At 44.0% G+C, this 15,098-nt stretch overlaps 1 protein-coding gene across 3 annotated transcripts in view; it reads left to right on the plus strand.

Moving 5' to 3' along the window:
• Window positions 1-2,266: 2,266 nt before the first annotated feature.
• LOC118783104 (SPHK1 interactor, AKAP domain containing) overlaps window positions 2,267-15,098 on the plus strand; it is a 72,675-nt gene continuing 59,843 nt past the window's right edge. For all 3 annotated transcript variants that reach the window (XM_036536804.1, XM_036536807.1, XM_036536806.1), the window contains exon 1: window positions 2,267-2,398. The gene's annotated coding sequence lies outside the window, so the exon portion shown is untranslated. The remainder of the gene's footprint in view (window positions 2,399-15,098) is intronic.

Genomic DNA, 15,098 nt, shown 5'->3' on the forward strand with positions numbered 1-15,098 from the left:
TATCCAACAACAAAGCAAATGCAAGAAACCGCATGCTCGTGCTCTGCCATTCCCTTTCCCAGTGGATTTCGTGTTGAGCTATGAGGGAATGGGGTTGCCAATGTGAGAATTTGCCTCCCATTTTGTGTACTTTGTTTGACAAAACAGCACTGCACACTGGAGGAGACATCACAGTGTGACAGCCTGTTTTTTGTTTTGTTTTGATCATTCATTGGGTGGCATCACCGGAGGATGGAGATAATGACTTTGTTAATTTTGTGTTTTTGGGTATTTTGTCCTGCGCTCCAGAGATGGCTCTGTGAATGCTGCTCTCTGGTGCAGACCCAACCTGGTGGTGGATTCCGTTCTCTGACCACTTAGCTGTACCAGACCTGCTTTGCAGCCTGAGCCCCTCGCACATTATGAACCTTTGACCTTTGGGCATTAGATTATCAGCTCTATGTAAATACACAGGGGATTTTGGACCTTTGACCTCTGGTTCTCAAATTATCGCTCACCAAGGGAGCAGGTCACACTTCTGCAAAATGTGGGAGCGGTGACTCTCTGTCTCACCCTCGGATTTCCCAGTGTCCTGGTTTCCATGGTAATCGGGGGCAGCTTTTCAACCTCTTGCCGGCGCTGACTACGGGACCCTGGCCTCAGAGCCACCACCTGAGGCACCAGGCCAGCTCTGCAGCGTGTTGTCTCTGAGTAGTAACTGGGTTATGTCGGGTATTCCTCCAGCGCCCGAGGCAACAGGGGCCCTATGGTACAAAGCCCCCTCGTAATGGAGCCACTTCAGAGTTCAGCGACATCCCGCCAGCAGAGAGCACTTCCTGCAGCTCCGGTTGGTCTTCCCTGGCCTCTGGGGCTGCTAGTGACGGGTGTTCAGCGAGCTTGGAAAAGAGGCAGTAGCAGCTGAATTACTGGAAAAAAAAAAACAAGAAGAAAAAATATTTAGTTCCACAAGTTTTTAGTAATGATAGTAATGGTAGTGATTTGGAATGCATTGGGTTTCACAGGGAGCCAATTAAATAAATCACAACCTTAGCCTCAGCTTTTCCTGGCAAACGCATTCAAAAAGATTCTTCAAACCTCACACTTAACACAACACATCTGAATTGTGAGGACATTACAAAGCGTGGTCCCTCTCCAGTTTCTTTGTTCTTTTCTTTTTCATTTTTTTGGTGATGGCATGAGAATGTTCTATTTTAGTCAATTAAAATGAAATATTGTAGGCTACTTCACTGTAAAAGTTTTTACTGATTACTGAGTGCTAGGGGCTGTGGGACTGAGGTGTGTGCGGGACTGAGGATAAACCTGCATAACAAAGAATTCACCAGTGGCAAAGCTGATCACTACAGATAAACCCACAGAGAGGGTACCAACAGACCCCTCCTTTGTTATGGAATAAAGGGCAGCAGCTCCATCCTAGGTAGGTGAGTACACCTGATGCTGGGTAAGGAACAGGTGTGTCTGTGTCTGCGAAGGGATCCTATGACTGTCGTCAGGCTTGGGAGGTGGGCTGAGACCTGTCCCATTTCTTCTCACTGGTTAACATGTCAAGGGCAATTTCAGTGGATTACCATTCTAATCCAGTTAGGTGTGTGTGTGCCTGTGCGTGTGTCCATGTGTGCATATGTGAGCGAGTGGATGCTTATGTGTGGGTGTGTGTGTTAGCATGTGTGTGTGTATGTGTGCGCTAACATGAGTGTGCATGCAAGCGTGTGTGTTTGTGTGTGTGTGCGTGCGTGTGTATGTACTGTATATATGTGTGTGTGTGCATGTGTGTGTGTGTGTGTGTGTGTGTGTGTGTGTGTGTGTGTGTGTGTGTGTGTGTGTGGGTGGGTGTGCTTGCATGTATGTGCATTCACGTGAGTGTGAGAGTGTGTGTGCTTGTGTGAGTGTGTATGTGTGTGTGTGTGTGAGTGTGTGTGTGTGTGTAGTATTAGCATGTTATTCTCGGAGGACTCTTTGCTGCTTAGCACCAGCTTTCCCTCCTCTCAAAGGGGATTAACCACAGCTTCACTACACAGAGACACTGTACAAAACAGAGCAGAACACAGAGACCAAAGATACACTCTCCAAAGCCGCAGTCAAGCATCACAGCCGGAGCACAGCATCACAATCCAAGTAACACAGCACACAGCAACACAGCCAGAGTAGTACAGAGCACAGCAACACAGCCGGTCTAACGCACAGTACGTAACACCGAGGCATAGGAGAGAGAGAGCCAAGAGCAACAGAGAGCGAGAGCAGAAGGGAGAGTGAGAGCAAAAGAGCGATAAAGAAGGACAGAGAGAGAGGGAGACAGAGAAGGAGGGAGAAAGAGAAGAAAAGGAAAAGGGGTACTCTTGAAGGGGCAAGAAACTGGTTCCTCTACCCCACTCAGGGGGATGTGGTCTCATTGCTGCAGCTGGTGAGTACTCCTGTCTGTTCCTTCTAAGGCTGCTGCTGTCGCTACAATGTACGTGTGTGCGTGCGTGTGTATGCCTGTGTGCGTGCGTGTGTCTGTGTGATAAAGAGTATATTGTGTTGTTTTCTTCTGGGGTACAGAGTGAGAACAGTCATGTTAGCATTTGAAGTAGAGAAGACTAATCAATGAAACCCTGGCTTTTGTGATTTGAAGTGCTTGCAGAGCACAGAGCTATACAGAGGCACATTCCCTGGCTGCGGGGATAATGTGTGTGAACACAGATATCAATGAACTGAATAAAAGCCTTCCCCCACAGCTTATTCTCATTTTTCCAGGCCACACTGCACCCCTTCTTACTGAATAGCAAGCATAGAGAATTGGTAAAACAGAAAAATACACAGGGACATTGTTTGAAGAAGAGTAAACAGAAGGTTGTACATACACTATAGTAAACAGAAAAATTATATAATGCCCCTGTGACAATGATAAATACACTCTGTGCAGGCCTCTGTGGTCAGTGTTGTGTGTATGCATGTAGTATTGCTTTCTTTATCGGGGTGAAGAGTGTTCGCCGGCTGAGCATGGCCTCAGCTCAACACCTGATTACTGATCCAAACATAAGCAGACTCACCTGAGAGGGAGAAAGGGTGAACAGAGAAGCAGAGAGAGCAGATGTCTGAAATGCTTACTCAGCATGCAGATCCAGTCATCTTTTTCTCCACAGCCATCTGTGAATTTAGCTACAACACTGTAAATTCCCTTTGTCTACCTCACAGTGAATTCATGTCATCTGTAACACTGTTAATTCACGTTTTCTGTCTAACACTAAATACATGTAATGTAAAACACATTGAATTCATAAGTGACTATGATGTAACACCCATAACATCTCGCAGCTAATGCGTTTGTTGGTGAAGAAACTCTCAGTAGCTATTGCTTACTTTGTTTGTAATAACTTGCGTATAGTGTTACTTCAATTGAACAATTATCTTGAAAATCTAGAAACAATAACACACAAGTCATAATTATATGTGCCAGATACTAAACTGTTCTTCACTCTGCTTTGTGCTACATCTGACCAGATGTTTTAATGGAAATTTGAATGGTATCATTGTAGCAATGTCCTGTTATGGACATTGCTAAATACCATATTAATGACATGCAAATGCTGTAATGGACATTTTTGTTGATGTGACTGTCCTTAATGAGGAATGCCAATACAGCTAGAATAATTTGTAAAATGCTCTTTTGAGTATTTCTGAATAATGGATTCTGATTTTCCATCTGGTTTAGTATCACTTTAAGCTTTTTTTGCACACACACCCCAGTGACTCTGCCATTACAGCACAGTCAATTCACCTCCTTTACAACACAAAGAATTAACCTCCCAAATGAGACTGAGGGAGGGCCATAAAAGAGTGGAGAGAAGGATGGAGAGAGAGAGAGAGAGAGAAGAGGAAAGAGACTGAGGATAAATCCACACCTCCAGCCAACATAGTCTAGCAGAGATATATGTGTTCTTCTCACTGTCCTTCCTGTGTGCAGGCAGATGATGTGCATTATCACCAAAATTAAGATAGACTAGTGTTCAGGGTGATATACAGTGCTATATGTTTTATGTATGTATAGAATATTTGCATTGTTTTCAGGTAGATTAAATGTCCATTAGAGGCTTTCCAGATAACAGGAGGAGGTAACATATGAGAAGTAAATAAGATTCTTTTTGGTTCAGGTTCAAATTGTTGCGGCAAAGTCTGCAATGACACAGCTCCTGCTGAAACTGCCTGTTGCTTATATACCAAGTCACAGCCTCTTCTCCCTGTGACAATTTACCAGTCACCTACCTGAAGTCACCTACTGCTCAGAAGCAATGTTCACTGTGTTACTGAAAATGGATGATCTGCAGGTGAACTATGTGCATCCAAGACAAAACTTCCATTATCCAGTCCGAACAGAAAAGCCTTACGGAAAAAAAGCTGATCCAGTGCAGAAGGATGGTCTTTTAATTGAAGTCTCCAAAGGGCATGGGGACAGCTTGTTCAGCTCAGATTGCCAATACTCCTCTTGTGATCTTTATCCAAGGGAACAGATTGTTTAATTCACTGCTCCACTGCCGCCTGTGCTAGACTCTGCACTGGGCGCAGTTGTATCCACTGCCAGGAACACAAAAAAAAAAAAAAAAATGCACACGCACACACACTCACGCATGCATGCACACACACCCACATGCACATACACACACACACAAACTCTGCAAAAGCAGACACACACACACTGCACAAGCAGACATATGCAAATGCATACACACACATTTGAGCACATGCAGACACACATCACAGATATACAGACAGCATTTCAGTGTGGAACACTTAAATCAGTGAGGAATGTATAATTTAACACAATGATAAAGGCTCTGATCTTTATTAGGGAGAGGGAGCAGCATGGTATGAGAGTTTTTTTCTTCCTGAATGATGCTACTCCTCAGGCTTCTTCACTGGAAAATGTGATCTTTTTAGCATGGGAGGCACGTTTGTGTGCTTCTCCCATGCGTATATAATCAACTCGAGATTCTTACCTTTGTAAAGAACAGCGAAGAGACGAGTGACAAAGAACATACATGGCACAGTGTCAGCAGGTCCCCCTCACCAGTACACAAGACTGAAGTATGGCTGTCTCTGCCATGATGGACACAAAGGCAGGTGCCGGTTCCTCTAACAGATACATGCCCCCTTCTGCTACAGTGACATGAATTCTGGGAACATACAGGGAGCATGTTTCTTATGCAAAATCTAAAACATTTCCCCTTTGAAAATGAGGAAACTGTGAACAGAGCTCTCAGTTCCCTTTAAAGATGATTGGTTGGCTTCTTGTTTCTCACAGGACCTTTTTAATAACTCTCAGGGCTTTTAAAAGCCCTCTAAACACTTTGACCTTTAAATTCATCTACAGTCTGTAACTTCAAGTGCTCTGGGGCATAGATATTTAGCTCTACAATTTAAAATTGTCAGAATCTGTCAGCCCACCATGAATAAACACAGGAAATGATGAATGATATGGTGTGTGCTCAGGGCATGTGTCACAGATAGGGGGCGCTTTGTGGCACAGCTGAAAAACAGTCCTGAGAGTGCAATGAGGCTGACATGAATTCAGGTCACCTCCATCTCTCGCCTTGAGAGAGGACAGAAGAGAAGAGGAAAGGAGAGGAGAGGAGGGGGATGAAAAAGGCAGAGAGGGGAAATATTTAGAGAACAAAATGGTTGTGAGAGGACGGAGAAGGGGAGAGTTAAGATGAGGGTCGGGAGGGGGTAATGAAAAGAAATGTTTTCATGGCATTGGTGACTTCACAAGAAAAACGTCAGTATATTCAATGGGGAGGAAAAGAGAACTCACTTCATTTAAATTATGTTTAGTGACTCAGTACCCCCTCCTGTGTACACAAGTACTCATGCGCAAACACAGACACACATACGTACATACACGGCTTTACCCACCCCCACTTTCGTAGCAATGATACGGGACCAAATGCACCCATGTTACAGTGCAGGTGATCCTCAGTCAATCAATCTTCTCCTGGAAAAGCAGGGGTTGCATTTCTGAATACAGGACAGAAAGCAAAATTTTCACCAAAACAGGCTAGATAAATGTGGCATTAAGTCATGTCTTCATAAGCTATTAGCTCTGCATAAAATTAAATATATTTAGAAAGACTATTTAGACAAGCACAGTGTAAATATTCGGTATTGTGACATGCACAGCGGGAGAGCAGTAAGACACCAATCACAGTCTTTGGACAGGTGTCTCTTAGGGAGAGAGTGAGATACCACACGTATTCAAAAGAGTTCGCAAGTTCACGCAACTGTCTAAAATAAGAAAAGCAACGTAACAAACTAAAGATTAAAGCAAAGATTACAGATAGGCTAAAAAAAATCATTCATTGCTCTCCTTCTCACCCGGGCTCTTTCTCATTATAAATCAGCATTGCGTGTCATAAATGGTTGCATTTTTATAAGTGTCATAAATGCTGATCATCATAAATCAGATCAGCATGAAAAGGACTGCCTGTACGTTGTCATAAACCATCAGTGAATCATTCATTCTTTTAGGGATCTCTTTAAACAAATCAATACCTGAAATCTAAAGTCTGTTCATGCAGGGCTGTGCTGCACACCCACACAGCAAATATACTTCGTCTGATCGCTTGCCCAGGGGCAATTTAGCTTTACCTTTATGTTCAAAATGAAAGCCTTACAACACTATCACAATCTTGTGAGACTGTCCCCACCCAGTCACATCCTCATTTGCACTGTATCTTAGCAACACCAGCTGGGGGCCCCAAGGGCAAGAAGACCCCCCAGCAGAGCAACCCATCACTCACCAGCACCTGAGAGAGCCAGGGGCACAGGTGATGCAGCGGGGCATTGGGTTTGGGGGGGAGGCTGGTTTGTTGTAGGTATCTACCAAATTGGATGAGACTTGACAGCTGACATTCTGGGCCCTCAGACAGGAAACAGTCTGTTAATAAACATGTAAATGTAATGCAGGAATGCAAGTTATGCCCTTTTGCCTCAATCTTAACAGGATCTGCATTCAAGACAACAATCAGGCGCTTCACAGATGCCCGGCAGTTTGTTTTTCATTTTCTCCTGGCATATTTTCCTAGGGTAGAGCTCACAGTTAGGGTCAGAGTGTTAGGCTCTGTCTCTCAGGGGGAAACAGGAAGTCAGCAGCGACTGGCTTGAAGGGAAGAACACAGTGTTGGAGGGAGAGGGACTCACTGTGTTACCTCAGTATTTACATACATCTATTCCCCACATTCAGCTGTAGCTCCAGCAGACATGGGTCTATCAAAAAATATTCAGCATTGTCACCATATTATTCTGAGATGCAGGTAGCTCCAGAAATATATTAGATGTTCACCCCCTGCTGTCAGCCTCATGTTCTTAAACAAAAATAGACTGCAACTGCTACCAGGTTTGTAAGGTCTAGACTAGCACCTGGTGACTTTCTATCAGCTAAATGGTCAAGATAGCCTCCCGCTTCATTTGGTCTATAATGTCAGATGATCTTTTCTATATTCCTGTTCTTTTTTCCTATTTGCATTCTCTTGTGACTGCCAAGTAAGCGCACAAAAAAGACCCTAGTGAGAGAAAAAAGACAATTCTCCTTCTCCTATGCAGTGACCAATGTCTGTCTCAATGAACCTGTGCAATGTTTAATTATAAAATAATTTCTATTTGCAGGAGCATAATTTTGATTGGTAGTGATCTGCAGGAGCACTGTCTCATGGCACTGGGCTACCTTCTCTTTTGTCACTTCCATAAATACAACTAATTCTATAAAATGTAGTGTAACCACACCCCAGCTCCATCAATAACTAGGTAGACAACTGTACCTGGAGTGGCTTGCTTTCAACCCCCTGCCTCACATACAGCTGGACACTGGAAATGACCTTGTAAGCATGGCCATGGTCAAGTGCACCTGGACACATGTGAGTGGGCACGAGCCTTAAGACTGGAAGGAGGGGAGGCAAGGAGGGAGTCCTGCGTGGCTGTAGGAGGACTGACTCGCTCTGGTAGCCTTGTGTGACAGAAGAAAACACGAGGGAGGCTTTCAGCTGTGGTTTTTAAAAGGATTTCTTTGGTCCAAAGTGCTATCTCCATTCACTATTGATTTCCTTTAATTGAATCTGCAAACATCAGTGTTAAATTACTTACTGTACAGCAGACACGTGTCTAATCCCCCCTCACCAACCCTCCCTGGAAAATACTGACTGCAGGTGCTGCCCAGAATAAGGTGCAAAGAGACAACCTCTCTGACTTTTCCACATGGAGGATGATCGCAGGAAGAGCTTCCTGTCAGTCGCCATGACGATTTAGAGGAACGACGGCGCGTGGGGCTCCAAGCAACGTGTGAGTCAGCTGTGGTGGGATAATAACAGGTTATGGCAGAAATGCAGAAAGAATTATCCATATTCTCAAATCTCCAGTCCATAGACAGTATCTTTCGTCAACAATTCCTTTGAAAAACAAAGACAAGTTTCCACCCCCTGAATTCTATTTTAACAGGATTGCTGTTTTCGCATGATTCCTTTTGATAATGACGAATCCTCAGCAGGTGCTGCTAAAATGAGCGCCAGCGTTCAGACTCGGAAAGATAGAGAGGTGTGAGAGAGGGATGGAGAGACAGCGGGAAGGAGTGTGAGAGAGGGATGGCAGAGGAGTGTGAGGGAGGGACGGGAGAGTGCGAGAGGAATGGAAAGGACGAGAGTGGTCTTATCTCTGACGAACACTCGTCCCCTCGGCCGCTGCATTCCTGCAGATTTGCGCTGGAATCTCTTTGTGTTTCATTAAGCCATGAGGCTGGGCTGGTAGAAAGGACTGCGCAGCCGTGGCAGATCTGCGCAGCGGGATTAGGCCTGTTTACTGGCCGAGATTGTTGCAGTGCCTCTGTAGCGAGAAAGGCAAAGCATCCTAAAGCAGAAAGATTAATGGTTTAAAGACGAACGGATTTTGATGTGATAAATGGAATACTTTGTTCATTTTTTTCCCCCCGTTTCTTTTCTTGAAACGGAACGAAATTGGCTTTTTAATCCAATTCCATAGAGTGCTGCCTGTTCACGGTTGGGCGCATTCCAATCAGATCACAGTCAAAGGGCTCGGAGGCCCCCCTCCCCTAAATGACCTCTCCCTCCACCCTGAGACAGACAAACCCATCAGCTTCTCACACGGGAGATGTCTCACTGGCCTGGATTAGCCCGCGAGCTGGGTCAGCGTGTATCAATGTACAGCAGACAGCTGTAATGGCCATAATACCTGCTTCAGCTGTCCACAGTATTTCCATATTATGGCCATAACCATGATGTATCTGCAGTTTATCACATATTTATTTAGTACATTAAAACTGGAAGTCGAATTCTGTGTACAGCACTTTCTGCACTCTTTCCATAATATTGTAATTAAGTCTGTGACGGTGGGGCCAAAGGCAGTGCGCACAGTCATGAGCCCTTCTGCAGTAAGCAGTGCACAACAGCCCCAAACCTTGCCCTCAGGTACACACACATACACAAACACACACACACACACACACACACAAACAAAGAAAAAAACACAAATCTCCCCTGAATACAGAGAAAACCATTACCCTCCGATTTACATACAGCACAAAGAGAACACTATAAATCTCCCGTCCACACATTCACACACAACACTGTAAATCTCCCATTCACACATATGCACAAGACATTGTAAATCTCCCATCCACACATAGAGAACACTATATTGAGGCAGCTGGAAGACATTCAGAGGTACAGGAGGTAGAACAGAGCCTCCCCTTGGATTTACAGCATGGGACCTTTGGGAAGAAGTTGCATGTTAGGTTTTTTCTCCTTGCTGCATGACTCCTGATCCCTGAAATTGGGACACCATGACCTTTCTTCCTGTTCCACAAACAGGAGAACATGAACAAACAGGAGCTAAAAGGTCATTGTAAAACTACAAAAGCTACATGTCACTGGACACGATATTTCATTTAGTATGACTTACAAATCCATAATGAACAGATGCACTTATAGTACAGTACAGCACAGTTAGTCTTGATCATGAGGGTCTAACAGTAAATGTGATTCAAGCAATTGCACTCTTTTAAATAGCCTTTCTGGTGTGGTGTGCAAAAAAGGAGGGGGCATAGCGGACACACTCTCGGACACTGATTCCCGAGACAGGCTATAATTAGCTGGCTCTTATGGGCTCCCGGATCTCCTAGGCTGCAGGAATTGCAGTGATTGGCTGGGGATGGAGTGGAGCATCTGTCAGACAGACGGGACCCTTTGGGACGTGCTTTCCAATGGCGTGGTCTCTGTTTCCCTGTGAGGACGTCACACGCAGCTGAGATGACCCCCCTCCCCCATGCTGCATACTGTCACTCTCAGATGCCCCAGGAAAAAGTACACCACATATTTATGAGTTGCACACTTCACAGATTCCAGTTGCAACTGATAATCTCTTTCAGCTCAGTAATTACAGGGTGAAAAATGAAATCTTACTGTAATTAGTGGGGCTGAGCGCTAAAGGTGCTGGAAACCTGTTGTTATTGTTGTTTTTCTTCTTTTTGTGATGTTATCTCCCACACTGATTGCCAATAACTAGAAAAAAACTGAAGGCGGTTAGGGACTAGTGCTAAATGCACAATCCAACAGTACAGGCTTATCAGGTACAAAGAATATGCTTTAGCTATCATTTGAAAACAAAATGTTTGAAACTTCTTTAAAAAAAATCACTGATGTTTTTTAGAAATCTGATACTTTGCGCACATTTTCCCTTTACAAATGCGCATATTTACCCATGTGATTTTTTTTTTCTTATTTTGAGTAATTATCATATTAACAAAAACATCTTCTCATTTACTATTCATCCAATTGACATAAATTGACATTGATACACATCATATAGACTCTCAAACATCAGATTTGCTCAGTTTAGACACTTAGATGACACAATATAGTTGTCATAATCCAATTAATTTACAGTAGTTTGCATGCAACATACAATTGAGTAAATGTCAGTCACTGTTCTATCAATGCCAAATTTTGTGTATGCCTTCTTGGTGTGCAAAATTTCAATATGATTCATTAATAGGACTCTATTGTTAAATTTTTGTAAAGATGTCTGAGGCACAGTTTCTAAAGTGTCTATCAACTGTTAAAAAGCTGTTAACTAGCTGTTGATTTTTTTTTTGTTTTTCCCAATAGTTTGTTGAAATACCAACCTAACCATGCAGTAAAATTTTGGCTGTTATGACTGTAATGCATATGAACACAGTTCACACTTGATTTTCATGCTACGAGAGCATTTGAGGAGAATAGGCTGCAGTGTAAAAGACTGCGTTTTTTGAGGTGAAACCAACATTGAATAGATATTTCACACCGGGGGTGGATGGAGGCTCCTGTATCTCATCCACACATTTCTCACTCTGAGCCCCGTCCGCCCGCCTCCTCCTAAGTCACCGTGGCTGCCTCTCCGCAGCTCTGGGCGTCACGCTTGCTGCGCGCGAGCTCCCGCACACGCACAAGCCCCAGAAAAAGAACAGCGTGCGAAAGAGTGACTGACGTGTCACAGGAGCCCTGGAAATGTAAATGGGTCCCCATCATAAATTGGCCAGGTTCCTGTGACAAAAATAGGCCTGTCCTGCAACACATTTCAACTCAGGGTCCTGGCAGCTGTGGAAGGGTGGCGTGTTGGAACATGGCAAATGGTAAACTTCACTCCTGACTGTTTGTTGGTAAGGGCAGCGGTCATCTTCCCCGTGGTAAACTAGACTGGTAATCCATGTTGTTGTAATCTGTTATGGTAATCTGGGGAAGAAGATCTGGTCTCTTGTGGTAATCTGAGATGATAATTTGGCTCTTATAATCTGCATTGGTAATCTGGTTGTGAGAACCTGGTTTGATGCGGTAATCTGGGTGTGAAGGAAGGAGAGAGCACACCCCCCAAGCCCCCCTGCTGCAACTCCTGTTAGGCGCCTGTTACTGAAACACAAGGTAGACGGATGTGTTGCTGGTCATTAGCATTCAATGTCAAGCATAAACCGACAGGAGAGCCTTGGCAATTTCATTTCCCACAATGCCCTCTGATGAGTTCATTTCAAATGCCCTCCAACCAAGACAAGTCTGAATTGCATTTGAAAATGGTGCTGCATGTTTAATAAAAATGCTCTAGTTTGCCATTTAAAGATACTCTGATGCTCGGACTTGAAACGTTATGAATACATGATTTGAGATGTGTTTTCAGCCTGGTAAATCAAAACTCAATCTTTCCATATCGGCAGACCCTCCACCCCCCACGCTCACACGGGGCTTCTATTACCCAGAATGCTCCTGTGTGATCTCTGTCAGTTTGGTTTTCTGCAGGGATTTTAGGCGCGTGCATCTGCTTATCTCCTTTAGCTGATACCATTTGGCCCAGCCCTGCAGACTTGTTTGGGGAGAAGTCTTATTTCTCAAAAGAGTGCACTATTTTAGTCATAGCCCACTTCATTCTCTGTCTGCAGCCATCTCTCAGGACATAGCAGATCTAGATAACAATCTCTAGGTGAAATTATCAAGATACATGCTTATCAAGTTAAGGTTACACCTTACACAGAGAAGCGCTTTCACAATCTATGGTGTTTAATTAAATAGATATGGGGCAGTATGGATCAAACAGCCACTCTCAACACTGATAAATCCAGATGAGACAGGAGCTCTCTGGTCACCATGGCACTGCCCGGATAAGACACCAGAAGGTCACACAGGTCAATAGCTCAAGCCCTTGCAGCAAGTTCATCCCTCAACAGACAACAACACACAAAGCTGCCTCCTTGACCTTCTAACGTCCTTGCAACTGGAGAAGGGAGTCAAATGTCTGGTAATCATTCCTCACTAATTGAGCATGTTTATTAACTGAAGCTCATTAATTTGGGTCTGCGGCCGTCAGATTCTCCTTATAGAGCGAATGAGAAATGCAGTGGTCACAGCCTGAGGCAAAGCCCATTGCTCTTGCCTCTCCTCCCCAGCACCAGAATGTCTCCTTCTCCACTCTCCTCTCAAATGCCCCATATCTCCCACTGTCTCCTCTCTCTCTCTCTGCTCACCGTGTCTCCTTCCTCGAGATGTCTTTCAAAAACATGGCTGTCCCTCAGTCCTGTCCTCCTCAGTGCTCTAGCATCTGTTGTTCTCTCCTTTGTGGCTATGGCTGAGAGACAGATAAAGGTGTGCTTTCTCCTCTGATGCAGGCCTTCATTTTCACTCCTGTCTTTAGATCTAATAATAGAGCAGCAGAAATAACCGCTTGCCACAATAAGAAAGAGTAGGAGGAAATTGGCCTTTTATTTCCCCAATTATACAGATTATCCATTTCCACCAAGAATGTGAAAAGGGACGATTTTTCTGAAAGCTGTGATGGTGTGCTATTGTTACTGCAGAAACAGAATGATAAACATAATCCTATGAAAAGATACAAACCTCAGTGGAGCTCAGGTGAGGCCCACCCAGCTAAAACAGACCCATATGGTAGAGGTGAGACAAGTCAGTCATGCATAGGTGTGAACAATCTGTACTGTATGGGTGACACATGTACACTCTGGTGAAACACATCCAGTGAGCTGGACAGTGAACCGAGAGAATGTAATGCACACTGTAGTCTTGGGACAGCTCTTTTAACAATTATACTATTAGCATTTTACAAGAGTGCGCTTATCTTTTAGAAACACTTTTTCAAAACAGTTACATTGTTACATTTTCTGCCCAGTTCTTTTTTTTTTCAGAAACAGTGTGAATGACTTAGGCACACGCCCCCCCCCCACAGAAATGAGTCACTACCAAAATAAACTTGCTGTAACAACAAGCTATTATTCAGCATCAGAATGCACTTGTGCGCCTATCTTGTGCTAAATATAAAATGCCAAAAAAAACCCACTTTTAGCATGTCTTAATGAGCTGGAGTGACACTGGCCAGGTACTGGTGTGGATGCTTGGTGTGACACAGTGCCTGTGTTACGAGAGCTCTGTCTGACAGGCGTTGGCAGCCCGGGCATGCGGCCCTTCAGAAGTCGAGATGAGAGAATAGTAATGCCTGATTTATCTCGCCTCTCAGCGAGGAGCAAAGGGAGAGGCAGAAAGAAGTTAAAAGGGAATGAAGAGGTGCTGATTAAGGAGATGGCACAGATGAGGCTGAAAAACATGTATAAAGAGACTCTTGCTTTCCTCCCATTTACCTCCAGGAGTAAAAACAGCCTGTTTCATGCCCCCAGGGGAGCCGCAGCACGTGATGAAGCTCAGACTAAGCCACATGTCTGGATGTGTGTCTATTTCCCCATAATTATCACATTAAAAAGCAAACCTATAGTACACATTTAAATTGTTTCTTATTTTCCCATAAAAATTTCATTGGTTCAGACTTAAACGCAGTTATGCTAGTGTCAGTCTGTCTCAAAATGAGTGCATCTCAGTGTTTCTTATGATACTATTATAGTGTATCTCATTCTGACTCAGAAACAGAGTGTCTCTGCATCATCTTGGTTTCAGTGTGTGTCTTTGTGTCTCAGTGTATCTCAATATGTCTCACTCTGTCTCAGTGTCTGTAAGTGTGTCTTAGTGTGCCTCGGTGTCAGTATGTCTCACTCTCAGTGTCTATGCATGTCTCAGTGTGTCTCAGTACTACTGTGTCTTAATGTGTCTCAGTGTGTCTCAGTGGGCCAGCTTGTCCAAGCATGACTCCTTCCAGGACAGAGGCCCTGTGGCCCTGTCCAGGAGCAGATCAGGTTGGCAAGACAACAACATTAATCAGATACTGTGGAAAACATTAAAGTGAGTGGGATTGTATGCCATGGATGCTTCAGTAATGCAGGATTCTGGAACCTAAGAACTGTTTAAAGTCTCGGAAACATTCTGTACTGTGCCAGCGGGTACAGCACACACCTTGTGCCCATTGCTTTTTTCCCCCATAAATCTCGTTAGGAAAAATCAGACCTGCACTACAGATTTTAATCATGGTTTATTTTCCCATTAAAATGTAATTGCTTCTTATTGAACAACTCGTTATGACAAATGACAGCATGGTATTTCACATCAGGAGAAATTAATCATTTTGAGGTGTTGATGTGTTCTCTCATTGAGTGACCCTCATCGGGCTACACAAAATCAACATTCATATCTCCTCATACATTTCCC

The sequence above is a fragment of the Megalops cyprinoides genome, chromosome 9 (genome assembly GCF_013368585.1).
Source record: "Megalops cyprinoides isolate fMegCyp1 chromosome 9, fMegCyp1.pri, whole genome shotgun sequence".
Classification (NCBI taxonomy): Eukaryota; Metazoa; Chordata; class Actinopteri; order Elopiformes; family Megalopidae; genus Megalops; species Megalops cyprinoides.